Source organism: Styela clava, chromosome 15 (genome assembly GCF_964204865.1).
Source record: "Styela clava chromosome 15, kaStyClav1.hap1.2, whole genome shotgun sequence".
NCBI classification, from domain to species: domain Eukaryota; kingdom Metazoa; phylum Chordata; class Ascidiacea; order Stolidobranchia; family Styelidae; genus Styela; species Styela clava.
In genome coordinates this window covers 1,828,323-1,841,252 of record NC_135264.1, presented here as the reverse complement: position 1 = coordinate 1,841,252, position 12,930 = coordinate 1,828,323, and the positions used below count along the sequence as shown (strand labels likewise).

The 12,930-nt window shown below is 35.8% G+C and overlaps 2 long non-coding RNA genes across 2 annotated transcripts; one reads left to right on the top strand and one right to left on the bottom strand.

Moving 5' to 3' along the window:
* Positions 1-774: 774 nt before the first annotated feature.
* On the bottom strand, positions 775-2,812 carry LOC144411773 (uncharacterized). Its single transcript, XR_013468877.1, has 2 exons — positions 1,562-2,812; positions 775-1,166 (listed from the first exon to the last, which is right to left on the bottom strand). It is a non-coding gene; the product is annotated as an uncharacterized LOC144411773 (long non-coding RNA).
* An 889-nt stretch (positions 2,813-3,701) lies between these two features.
* LOC120336456 (uncharacterized) lies at positions 3,702-4,872 on the top strand. Its single transcript, XR_005568807.2, has 2 exons — positions 3,702-3,910; positions 4,293-4,872. It is a non-coding gene; the product is annotated as an uncharacterized LOC120336456 (long non-coding RNA).
* The last annotated feature ends 8,058 nt before the right edge of the window (positions 4,873-12,930 follow it).

Sequence of the window (12,930 nt, the reverse complement as noted above, 5' to 3'; positions counted from 1 at the left end):
ACGATATACAATGAGCAACCGGGGCAAAATCGGCGTCGCCCCGTCGACGTTCGGCGAAGGCTTTGCGAGCGAAAAATGAACCATGTCGGGAGAATACGGCTAGTGTAGACAGTCTGTGCAACCGATATTGAGGTATTTTTCGAATATTTTTTATTATACCGAAAAAACAACCGGGGCATTGCCCCGGTTGGCCCTATTGACGCGCCGCCACTGGCCAGGTATTCTTGATTTGTACAAGTGTCACGGGGAAAATATCGGCAAGCACGGTGAAGAGATTCAGCTTTTATTGACGCGTTTCGAGCTATAATGGCGTTATTGATACACACATTTCAACTAAAATATATGAAGATGGTTAGTCCAACAAGACAAAATTTAAATTTTAGATGATTCATCTAGTAATTTCTTTGACTTCAGAATTAGAACTGTGTCAGGAATCACTCAGGATTAATATATTTATCAAGATTGTGTCTTTTTAATATTTCATAGAGACGTGTTACTGATGTCACGTCATTCGAAAACCCGAATCAAGTTCTCTGTTACATTTGCACTGAAACCATTAAAAGAACACTCAGAGCATTAAATACTCAATGCATATTCCATAACATTCAGGAGAAAGCGGTAATGTATGAAATATCGATTGGAATTAGAAAATTTATTTCAACAATTTAGTAGGCCTACTCAAAAAATCTTGGCATCCTTAAATGTGTAGGAAAATGATTCGTAGAGTAAGCTAAATAAACATCATTCCAAAATTAATCGAAATTCAAATGGAAATAAGAAACTTTTTTTAATGCATATTTCAAAGTACGAACCGTATCGAAATAGCACTCCAAAGTTTTTTAGATGACAAGACAATTTGCACGTGAATATGTAAAGAACAAATTAAAGTTCAGTAAAACCAGTTCAAACTCGTTGCGATAAAAACATTCTCAAGTTTCATCAGAGCATTGCCAAAACAAATTGAAAACCGGAATTTTATCGCTCCAATCACTTGCAGTCTTGTTTTTCCATAACTGCCCATATATGATTCATCGACTAAAAATCCCATCCTTGTTTGCTTTACCATTTGAAATGTTATGTTTGTAATTAGAATGAATTCGATGTAGGGAAAATGAACAAGCAGGTGGTCAAGTGCAACACATATTCAATGGGCACACATAGATTACCTAAAAAAAAACATACAAATAAAAGTGTATAAAATAGTATTTATCCCGACGTTGACAAAATTAAAAAATGAAATGAAAATATTTTCAAAATTTTTATATTTTGAAAAATATATCTTTAAAATTATATGACAAACATTAATTTATTCTATATTATTGAATTTTGATCAAATCAAGTATACCATTGAATAACTTCCCTTCTAAATTTTTTCCAACAAAAATATTATCAAGTGATAAAAATAACACAGTCATGAAAAACGTATATTAAATAGAATAGTTAGCTCGAGTACAAGATCATTATTATATCATGAAATTACAAATGTCAATCAAATGTTTAAATCATTCTTGATTTTGCACGTTATGGTTGTAGCCAGAATCCAAATAGCTAATATTTTTACCTGCTAGTCTCTTCATTGCAAGGAAGCTTGCAACGCCATTCTTGTCACTAACGTAACTTGGTCTGCCTTCCATCTCAGTCATCACATAATATTTCAAAGCAATAAACCATGGCGTGAAACAAACCTGAATAATCTATTCGACGTTGTTTTTGGCTATTTTCTGTATGACTATATGCCATTTGCATGTTTACTACATGTTTAGCTAGAAACAATCAAAACACCGTATAACTAATATTACAAAATATTTTCAAGCAACAGCCATAGAATCTGAAACAAATAATAATAATCAAGCAGCACAATTCACATCAAAACATAAACTGCGTCATAGTCGAAATAAAGTGTATATAAAGTGTTCACTAATTAACGAGAAATTAATCAAGATGTTTTTGTTTACATTTCAATTGTTTTGAAAGAGTGTACAACAATTACACTTGATATAACGAAAGTGCAATGCGACAGAGGATTTCGTATATGATTTAGTACTATCATCAACCTATCTTGAAGCAAAGAAGATGCGATTTAACATGCAGCAGGTAAATGATAATATTTGATTTGCCCTATTTTAATTGTAATGCTGATGTTTTCGAAATGATCAATGGTAGTATAAAGGGCTATCAAATTAAAAAGCTATAAAATAGAATACCAAAACATTTTTTGATTTTTTATATAATTTCTTGCTTTGAAGATTAAAAATTAGATAATTAGCACTCATAGGAAGTTACTATCGAATCCGTTACAATTATGAATTTGAATAAGGAACTTAGCATACCTGAAGTAAGTAACGTTATCACTTTTAAGTCATGACACACAAAATCGAGTTTGAAAGATCTTACAAACGTTAGGGTAAGAAGAGCATGCATTTATTTTAGACCATTGGTTTTTACCCGTCAGTCCTTGAGCTGATGTTGGTCATCGCAGTGTTTTGATGTTGGTCCGAGAGAATTTTTCTTCCGGCGTAGCGCCTGGTTACCAAATATTACGCCGTTTACAGAGTAGAAAACATCTCGTTGTGTGAAAAAGCTTCGTCACCGACGTTTATATTAAATATTGACAATATTATGATTTACAGACGGTGTATTGATGGTCCGACCAGCAATAAGTCTTTTCATTTTACAATCTGTCTTTTCATGTTATAATCCATTGCCGCGGCCATTTGTTGAATCTGTCCAGTGTTGAGAATCTACACACATATATATATACATATTTTAATTCGCGAAATGTGAAGCGCATTCAATGTAAGGCATCCACAGATTCCTTAACACAATACCCTCTATTTCCGCAAGGCGGACATGACAACTTTCGCATGTATAGGTATAACGGGAAACGTGTAGATAGAAACGTGCTGCATTGTAAAAACGAAAACAGCAGTCAAAAATATAAACGCCTTTATCCCAGGTACAATAGTGATTATTACGATTTCGATGAAATAAAAGAGTGATTGAACAGATATTGCAACGAATATATTTCATTTCATCATAATCCGTAATAAATTCGATCATGAAAATAATTTGATTGGAGTCGCATGAAACCGACAATGTACAATACAGCGCATTGTGCAAATTTAACGTTTTTCATTTTCAGTGCTATGGTATCGCTGCCGTTGGAAAATAAATTTTACGCGAAATTTTGGCGATTTCGAGTATCAGAAATAGAATTAGGCCAGCTTTTATTATCTGTCGCTTAGCTCCTAAAAAAATTGTGATACTTTTTTGTTTTAGTTTTTGCGCGCATGATATCGTTTCAATTTGCAATTGAGTATATTACCTGGGCGAATTCCAACACTTTTGTCGAAAATCCGAATATTGCCTGGTATTAAAAAGATTAGTCTTTTTGTTGCGAATTCTATCGACGAGCATAAATGACTTTGGTCCATTTGCAGATCACATCTATAATATTGCTTATCTGCCTTGGAGTTTGTGCTGGTTAATAACAAAATATACATACAAAACATACTTTTATGTATGTGACTGTAAATATTGTGAACAGCATTGCATTGTATTCCTGATATTATATTATATACATGAAATAGTCTTAATATCGACGAGCATATTTGACTTTGGTCCATTTGCAGATCACATCTATAATATTGCTTATCTGCCTTGGAGTTTGTGCTGGTTAATAACAAAATAAACAAAGCAAAACGAAGTAATTAGGATTAAATTAGTCATTAAAATCTGGCTTATCGGTATTGATTGGGCGATAGAAAATGTAAACAACATAGCACTTACATTTGTTGACATCTCTGCTGCGAGGATGAACCCGTGAACAACATATTGTCAGCATCTAGTTATCATCCTGCAATATCACTGTCTATGCTTGAGACTTTTAAATGGCTGAATATGGATAAATGTGAGTAGGTTATTATACATCATTTTATTTGTGTTAGGTACATGTTTGAGATGAGTCTGAATTAACGCATTTTGCCAAGTGGCAATAATTATCGTTATATGAGTTTGTGAAAACAAGCTACTGTTGTTAGTGGTGGAATTCGAATTAAAACAATTGAATATTTTTACCATTACATCTCGCAACTATATTCGGGCATGTTCATGCATATAGCGAATCAAATGCCAACACTTCAAAGCGGTATAATGGCAAACATTGAGTTTTGGCAATTGTATCTATATATATTTGTTGCATGTTCAGGCTATAGCACGGAGTTTTGCGATATAGGTAGCTGAATATTAGACATTTGGTTAACGTAAGATATCTCTGCAATCATGATTTTTAGAAATACAGACGAGAAGTGCTGAAGATTACACCCACGAAGAAAAGCTACATTCAGTTACGCATAAAGAATGTCTTTATAGTTGAAAAGTGCTTCATAACTTTATATTTATAGGACGATTGTGCGATGTCATCAGGAATTCTGTTTCAAACACATGTACTTGGGTTTCTATGGAACTGCGTCTGTACTAATTCTTGACGTATCTGAAAAACAAGCTTCTCCATCAACCAAGCGAGCACTGTATTCATGCGCTACACATAAATTTGCGAAAAAGCTGTCAGCCACTTCCGTCAACATGCCATGTTTGATCTACAACATGATATAAATACAAATCGGAATTGACTGTGACACAGACCTGAGACGCTTGTCAAAACCAGCTTACAATTTAGGAACATGATTTGACTGCAATGTTCCATCAACTCAAAATTGCAAAAATGAGAAAGGGGTTATCAAGACAACCAAGGACAACACTGTGATATTTTCTTTTACCTTGAGTTAAATTATGAAGGATAGTTTGTCACTTAATTGTGAACTCTTGGTTGTCTGAATTATGCTGCAATAAAAAATACAAATACTCAAACTTCGAGCAGTCCAGTCGCGTCGCTGAATCGAATGCTTAAATTGTACGACGCACTTGAGGATTTCTGACATATTCTGCTAATCCCTAAGAAAACTAAATATCATTCTGATATTGCACCGCATGCTTCCCATAGAGTCACATTTATTGGATGCAAGTTAAAACAGTTGTACATCGTCATAACTTGCTATATAAATTAGAATTATATGAATTTAATTTGACCAATAATCCATTAGTTATGGTACCATGTCGAATATTCATCTTCTAGTTAATAGATAAGACTAGAAAGAATTATCTAATATAAGAAACCAAAGTGTATAGAAATCGGAAAGTTGTGCAATATTGTTTGTATTGTAATCTAGCGGTAGCATTGCCAACACAGAGAACCACGATATTGGCATGTGTATGGTAGTTTGATTAAACGATATATTGTATACACGAGTTTAATATTCATCTGAATTACTCTGGTAGAACTATAGCAAAACCTATTTTAACTATCTTTAGGGATTGGTGGTTTAGAACCCCATGCATAAATAATGCTAATCTCATACCTACCCGATTGACGAATGCACAAGCTTAAATAAATTGTCCTGTGAATATGAAATACCAAGAATATTCAAGTTCAAGATATTGATGTGACCAAATGGAGATTCATAGTGTATTATAATAAATAGCATTGAACAACCAATTGAACGTAAGGTGTTTGCCTTGTGACCAGTTAATTTTTTTTATACCTCACAATTTTTGTTATCGACGTTTGGCGGACTTACGTATCACAAAGAGATGCACACACAGCTCTTTTGTTAGAAACTGCTCTATAAACTTCACAATATACAACCTTATGAGACACATTAAGACACGGCGTTTATCAGGACAAGGAATTCAAGCAAACGACTTCATGAGGTAAGAAAAGTATTAACATATGATGAAATATTTGGTGATAGGATGTGGTTGAAATAATCAATATAAATAAATGGTTTCAACTAGAGATGTACCGATACCACTTTTGTCGCCGATACCGATCCTATACCAGCTAAAAAAAGCCGATACCGATACGCCGATACTACAAAAAGGCCGATATTCCGATACCGATACTATGTAAATATTACTTAATTAGGTGTGCTGTGTAGGGCAGACGGGTTAAAACAATGGTCTTTGAGCGTTGTTCATAGTACACATTATTTCAGATCGAAAAATGATACATCACATAATATGAAATTAGTGTTTGGTGTTTGCTTCAACTGATTAAGATACACTGTACAGTAACGCTAGTAATCTCGGTGTTCAATTAGAAAACTCCTAAGCCGGGATGTCCAATTTGAATTTAATGTTAATATCGCGACCTTCGAATATCGTTATTCGTGTTTAAGAGAATATCGAATATCACCCACACATTCTAGAGTCGCCGTCCTAGGTTCAAATTAAAAGCATTTTTCAAATATTTTATTTCGTGGCTAATCGTAATCGTCGACGCAATAAGTCAAAGCCAACATGAAAGAATATCAATCAGCACCGACCAAAAGAAGGCCTACCTATAACCGTCGAGGATGTTTTTTTACTTTACTATTTTATATTATTATACAATTGCTATCATATATTTTGAGACAGTCTAGGACTCTAGGCCCTCTAGGGCTAGGCGGTCATGTCAATATATCTATAAAGAATTTGTGTTGTTAAACAAAATTAATATCTGCGTAGAGGGATAATTGTGTCGGAATTTAGTTTATCGATGTCGTCGGACTAAATGACACTCGTACTTGACGACAAACAGTCAGAATTTATACCCGTGCCAAAAGTCCATGTGCCGTTAATAAGGACCCCAATTCCACTGTATGATTTAAAACTGGGCGCCTAATTGCTTTTTGTTATGTGCCGTGTTGATATATTTCTTCATAATTACTATGCAATATTAAAAATGTCAATATAAAAATTTGACAGCGAAAATAGCTAAAAATACGTGAATCATATTCTCTCGCGGGGATAGGGACATGTATGGCTCATAGCTCACGATCTCTCCAGACAAAAAATAAATTAAAAAGTAGTATTCCAACTTATCTTTTAAAACATTCTGGACCATATCAAAAAGGTAAATATATCGGAAATATCGGCCTTAATCTAACCGATACCGATACATGGCCGATACCGAAAAAATGGCCGATATTGCCGATACCGATACATCGGTACATCTCTAGTCTATAGTGCTTTCGTCAAGCGCCAAGGAATACGATGAAAACTTTCCCGCTTTTGTAATTAAAGTTTCCGCCATATAATTCCCAAACTCTTAACACGACGCGAATGGTCTGTCTTGACAGGATTATTTTTGAAAACACCTCTTTTATTAAAACATTGGCAACTCGAACAACGAATTCTCATCGAAAGTAGTACGAGACCAAGTGTTTAAGCGGCTATGGCACCTTTATGTATACATATCTCTAAGTTGGTTTCAATTCAAAATGGCACTCATGGCTCGTTTGAAAGGACCGGCAGAGCGCATTTCAGGAAAATAAACAAATCGTTTGTACAACATCTTTGTAAACTACATCACTCGAAAAATACTTTTACTCAATTATTTTTTATTTAATTCCGAAAAATAGCGCGGGCCCTGTGAAATGCTTCCGCGGGTCACGGGTTGGATGACCCTGATATAGGCAATAGCATATTCTTCTCTTTAAGAGAGGCTGAAAACAAAAGGGAAATATTCAGAGCGGTTAAACATATTGGTCATAGCCTTTTTCCACAAGACTAACCTTTTACCAAACGCTGTAATTTACAAATTTTATAATATACTTGAAGTACGTTTTTGTCCTTTCCTTGCAAAGATAGGTTCAACTTAATAAGTTTTGCAAAGATATCACACGATTTCAGTACAAATTCGTTTCGTGCGAGGTAGTCGACAAGTAAATTTTATTCCTGCAGTAAAAATGCTCGGGAGTTTGTACAAACGATTTACCCAACAAAGTCTCCTCGATGTAGAGTAGAACAATAAACTTTGATGTTCTGCATTTATGTCCGTGCACAATTTCTCAAAGCTTCTTGATTTAGTGGACGATGAAGTTAACGATTTTGGTAACGACATCAACCGTGCTGAAGAGTACAGAACTCAGTTCTTTGACAACCGACGCCACGCGGTGTATAATGCAGGATGTCCAGTTTGTCATTGGCGCATGCTCTTGTATTAGACTTTGTAAACCAGACATAATTTTAGCACCATCTGTGCATATGCTGATGCAAGTTTTTCAACTAAGATTGTTAGCTGTAATAAAATTTTCGATTATTGTGAAAGGTCGATTTCCCCCAACGACTAACATACCGATTTCCCCACATCCCAATTCAATTTGTCCGTAAAACAGCAATTGTCATTAAAGTTTGCAAAACGTGCATAACATATCAAATGTGCATCCGGGCTGCTATCAGGAGCTTTATCCAGTTGTATCCTAAATTCCTTGCCTTGTGTTGCTCAATTGATTGATCATGAATATCGCCTGCGGGTCTCGTGAAGCAAACGCCGTAACTGCTTTAAATACCCGCAAACACAAATGTGATGTGAACATGAATGCCGTTAGTGCTATAACGCCAAACAAAAATGTGTTGTGAAAATACAACTCAAATTTTCAATTTTTTCTTAAATAAAGGTCCTTCTTGCGCGAACGTGATACACTAAACCAGGGTGGTCCAACCCAGGCCCGCGGGACACATGTGGCCCGCTGCTTCATTGTCTGTGGCCCGCATTTGCGAAAAAAATTGCATTTGGTGTTGTTTCGTCAAAAAAATACCCATAAAAATCTTTTGACATACTATTACATCACTAATGTCACTGAATTGACTAGTGTTATGACTAGCTGATACACCTAATGAAGTTGAATAATGTGCTTGGCAAGTCTAAATTTTTAACTGGGTCTCTATTTTTTTTTTGCTAACAAAGTAAGCTTCATAGAAAACGAAATATCGAATGAAAGATCTATTGGCCTAGGTTGGCTATGCCTGATAACTAAATATTAATGTAATGGCCGAACAATATAATAATCCCTGTCGGGTGTTTTTTTGCAACCAGTCTAAACATTATTACAAAAAATGCTGTCTATATGTTAAAAAATTTAGTACTTACTAAATTATTTTGTAACAGTTTAAAAAGAAAGCTGACTAATTCAAACAGATTTTTGACTGAATAAGGGAGGGAAAATACCACAATGCTTGTTTAATATGTCTGCAAGTTGTGTCGGTGACAATCTAAAACGGCTTTTCCTTTTTAAGGCAGTTTCTCGGTTATGAAGAGTTTAAAATCTTACACTAAATGTAGATATAGTAAGATTTTTGCACGTATTAGTGGGTTTTGCATTTTTTAACTCGTTATATGACAAAAATAATCAAGGTGTTGGGACAATAAAAGTGTTTGTTTTGTATGGCACTGTTTACCTATTCCTGGCACTATTGTGGCCCGCGAACAATACAAAAATAATAGTGTGACCCGCGAGGCCGACAACCTTGCACCACTCTGCACTAAACTTATGGGACAAACGTGAGGCGAACAACTCGACTCACGAGAGGACAGACATGTCGTCCACCTTTTTGATGGCGACGTTTCAAGATAGTACTGCAATACGGGTGTAATTTCGATCTTTCTACATTAAAATTTCACAGCACATTTTTTTAGGTGTTATTTGAGCAGATACGGCAGGGGTCGGAAACCTACGGCCCGCGGGTCGGATTAGGCCCGCGGAGTAACATAATCCGGCCCGCGACGCTTCACTGAATTATAGTAACAAAACAGCTGCTTTGACGATTATTTTTTTTACGTTACACAATTCATTGTGAGACGTGTGTAGACTAAAATCATATTATAATCTAACAAGTATAAAATTCACAAGTACACAAGTACCCTGATAAGGGCGATTATTTCGATTTTGGTGTTACGTATCCTGGTCTTTATATTGCTCAGTATGTTCTGTGCTTGCATAGTGGAAATCTTTTCACAGTTCCACGAAACCTGACACATCGAAACAAAAACTGCAAGCATGATAAGTAAAAACCGATCCTTTTGTTGAGTCAAGATTGCCCTTTCTAATAAATCAATAGCTGTACAAATCCGACATCATTTGGCAAACCAATAATACTTTGCTTTGTATGCGGCAAAAGCTAAAAAGCACATACGATTGGAGAAACCATTCCGAAAGCTTTTTAGGATCGAAACTCTCCCGCACTCTTCTTGTGCTCCTCCCCGCCCATTTTCACTCCCCCACTCCTTAGTTCTTTCGCAAATCTATCTCCCCCTAAAGCGCACACACTTTTTCCTTCCCCACCCCAATCTTTTCAACCGAACCCCACTATCCCATTGATCTCGCCGAACTGAAGCCCAATACAGAAACGAAGATTGGGTAGAAAGAGAGAGAGAGACTTTGTGTCCAAATTAGAGCTCTTTATACTTTACTTTGCAAATTTGCGATAAACGATCCCGAATGGCTGTATTAAGGGTAAATCTTGCAATCCTAAATGATGAGGAGATAAAATATGCATAAAAGGTTTAAGAACCACTGGTTTAGGCCTTAAGAGCATAACTTGAGCTTCACTCAGATCAGTGTTAACTTGGGTCGTTTAATTCTAAGTCTCTCTAAGAATAAATTGATGTGGCCATCCTAGTTCGTTTGAAACAGTGGTTCCCAACCGCAGGGGCGGTGGCCCCCTAAGAATGCCATGGAGCAGTTCAAGGGGGGCCACGACACAAAGCTTTAAATGATCATAGAGCGACTTGTACACTTTCCTTTTAAAATGCAATTCTCCGTCAAGGTGTTCACCACAGTTTCATTGCCTGAACTGTTTATTTGCGATCGCGGGGTGTAGGCTACTGTATTCACTTCTTTTGTTTGATGATAATGGAATTTGGAATCTACCAATCAAAATAGCTTGCCAATAGGCAGTCTAACCTGTAGACGGGCAGTTTCACTAGACTGCGAGATGGCCTTTCCTATTGTACTATAGACGCAAAAACCCACTTATAAATGCTTATTGCCCAAAATACGAAAATGGAACGACAGTTACGTTGACTTTGGCTATACCAAAGCCAATCGAGATTGCATAGAAAGTGATTGCCTTGCTTGCATGTAATGAGCAATGAATCATTACGTCCATCTAAACTCCAAAAGTAACATAATCCGGCCCGCGACGCTTCACTGAATTATAGTAACAAAACAGCTGCTTTGACGATTATTTTTTTTACGTTACACAATTCATTGTGAGACGTGTGTAGACTAAAATCATATTATAATCTAACAAGTATAAAATTCACAAGTACTCGTTTAATGAGCCTATAATTTTATTATAATCAGACAAATGGAAACAAAATGCAGAAAAGTTGATGCTAAGTGCGAAGGGTTCAATTGCGCCAAAAATGCAATGCAATGAGGAAATAAATCTATATTCTATTCGAGAGATGTATCGCTGCTTCATTTTTTTATTAAAAAGTATCATCCGTTCGGTTTCAACCTTCTAAAAATATTTGCGACCCGCCAATGACTTGCAACCCTTATTTTGGCCCGCGAGCGACAAAAGGTTGCCGACCCCTGAGTTACGGCGTTCATTTCACATCACATTTTCGTTATGCGTTATTTGAGCAGTTACGGCGCCTACATCACGAGACCCTCGTCTGCTATGTCACCAATTCTTTGACATATAGTGTCATTAGCCATAGGTATGTTTTCAACTTTTCAACGGATGCAGAGCCCATGATTGTACTTACAAGGGGCTTTATATATTTGGCAATACGATTTACAACTAAATACGATGCAAATACAGCCTTTGATGGTAATTTGGTGACGTTGGAAATTGACGATTGAGTTCGTTTAATTTTCAAGTAAGAAAGGTCCTTGGCTTTGTTGCAACTGGGGATGTAATGTTACTAAACGCCGTTTAATCTTATTGGGTGACTGGCCAAAATCTCTCTACAAACAACACATTTCAGCTTTTCTTCGCCATTTTGTTGAACGGAAGTGAATCCCAAATCTAAGTGGCTTTCATCATACATGCGAATCTTCTTTTTAGATTCCCCTTGTTCAGTATCGCTTGTACATTTACGTGCCAACCCAAACAACGCTTGATATGTCCATGTTGATAAAAGCTTTAGAAATGACATGCATGGCTCAGGCTCTGTGTGATGTCATAACAGAATAGTTTTGAATGACCCATACTATTACTAAAGTCAAATATACTACTGTACATAAGGTTGTTTGTTGCAATATTTAGTATATTGTCATTACTAATTCAATTTTGAAAATCCTTGACATGATAAAATGTTTCTCTTTATATATCAATAATCTCTATTGCATTGTAGGCTACTTCTAAACCTTCTGGCAAAAGTGAAACCACAACGAGTTTTGTTGAAATGCTTTTTTTTATAACCCCAGATCTTTTCTGGCTGTATTTAGAATTAGAAAATAGAGAGATAAGGTGATACATATTTTTATTGCATTTTACCAAAACTTTTTGCTAGAATAGCCATATTCTACCAAAGACACTATCATCCTTGAGTTGTGCATACTCTATACACATAAGAAATCGAACACTAACACTTACTTAAATGACCATTCCATACCACATTTATATTATGTGGTACCATCACTCAAGGGTGTTGTATTTATGCCCTAAATTCTAAATTTTAGTATTATTTATATATGCAGTTTATTTCGTGTTGTGTTATGTTTTATTTATGGATGTTGTTTTGTCTTACAAATTCCTTTGTACAAATAGTTTTGTATACTCCACCCTTACCCATGTTACCCCACTCTTCTTGCACAACTGTCTGTATAAGGAACCATATTATATGTATGCGATTTATTTATTTTTAAAAAATTTAAAAGGGGGTGCATAAACACGCATACATACATACGATGATAAAATAATATTATCTCATGAACGCCAATCAGCTAGGTCTTAAATTTATTTGGTACAAAGAAAGCAAACCAACTACGATTACTCGCACGTTCTATCGTCTATTTTGATTTATTGGCGGGGTCTTTGTAACCACTTCCTGTGATTGTTGGCCCTGTTGGGCCAAATTCAGAATCAAAGGTGGTT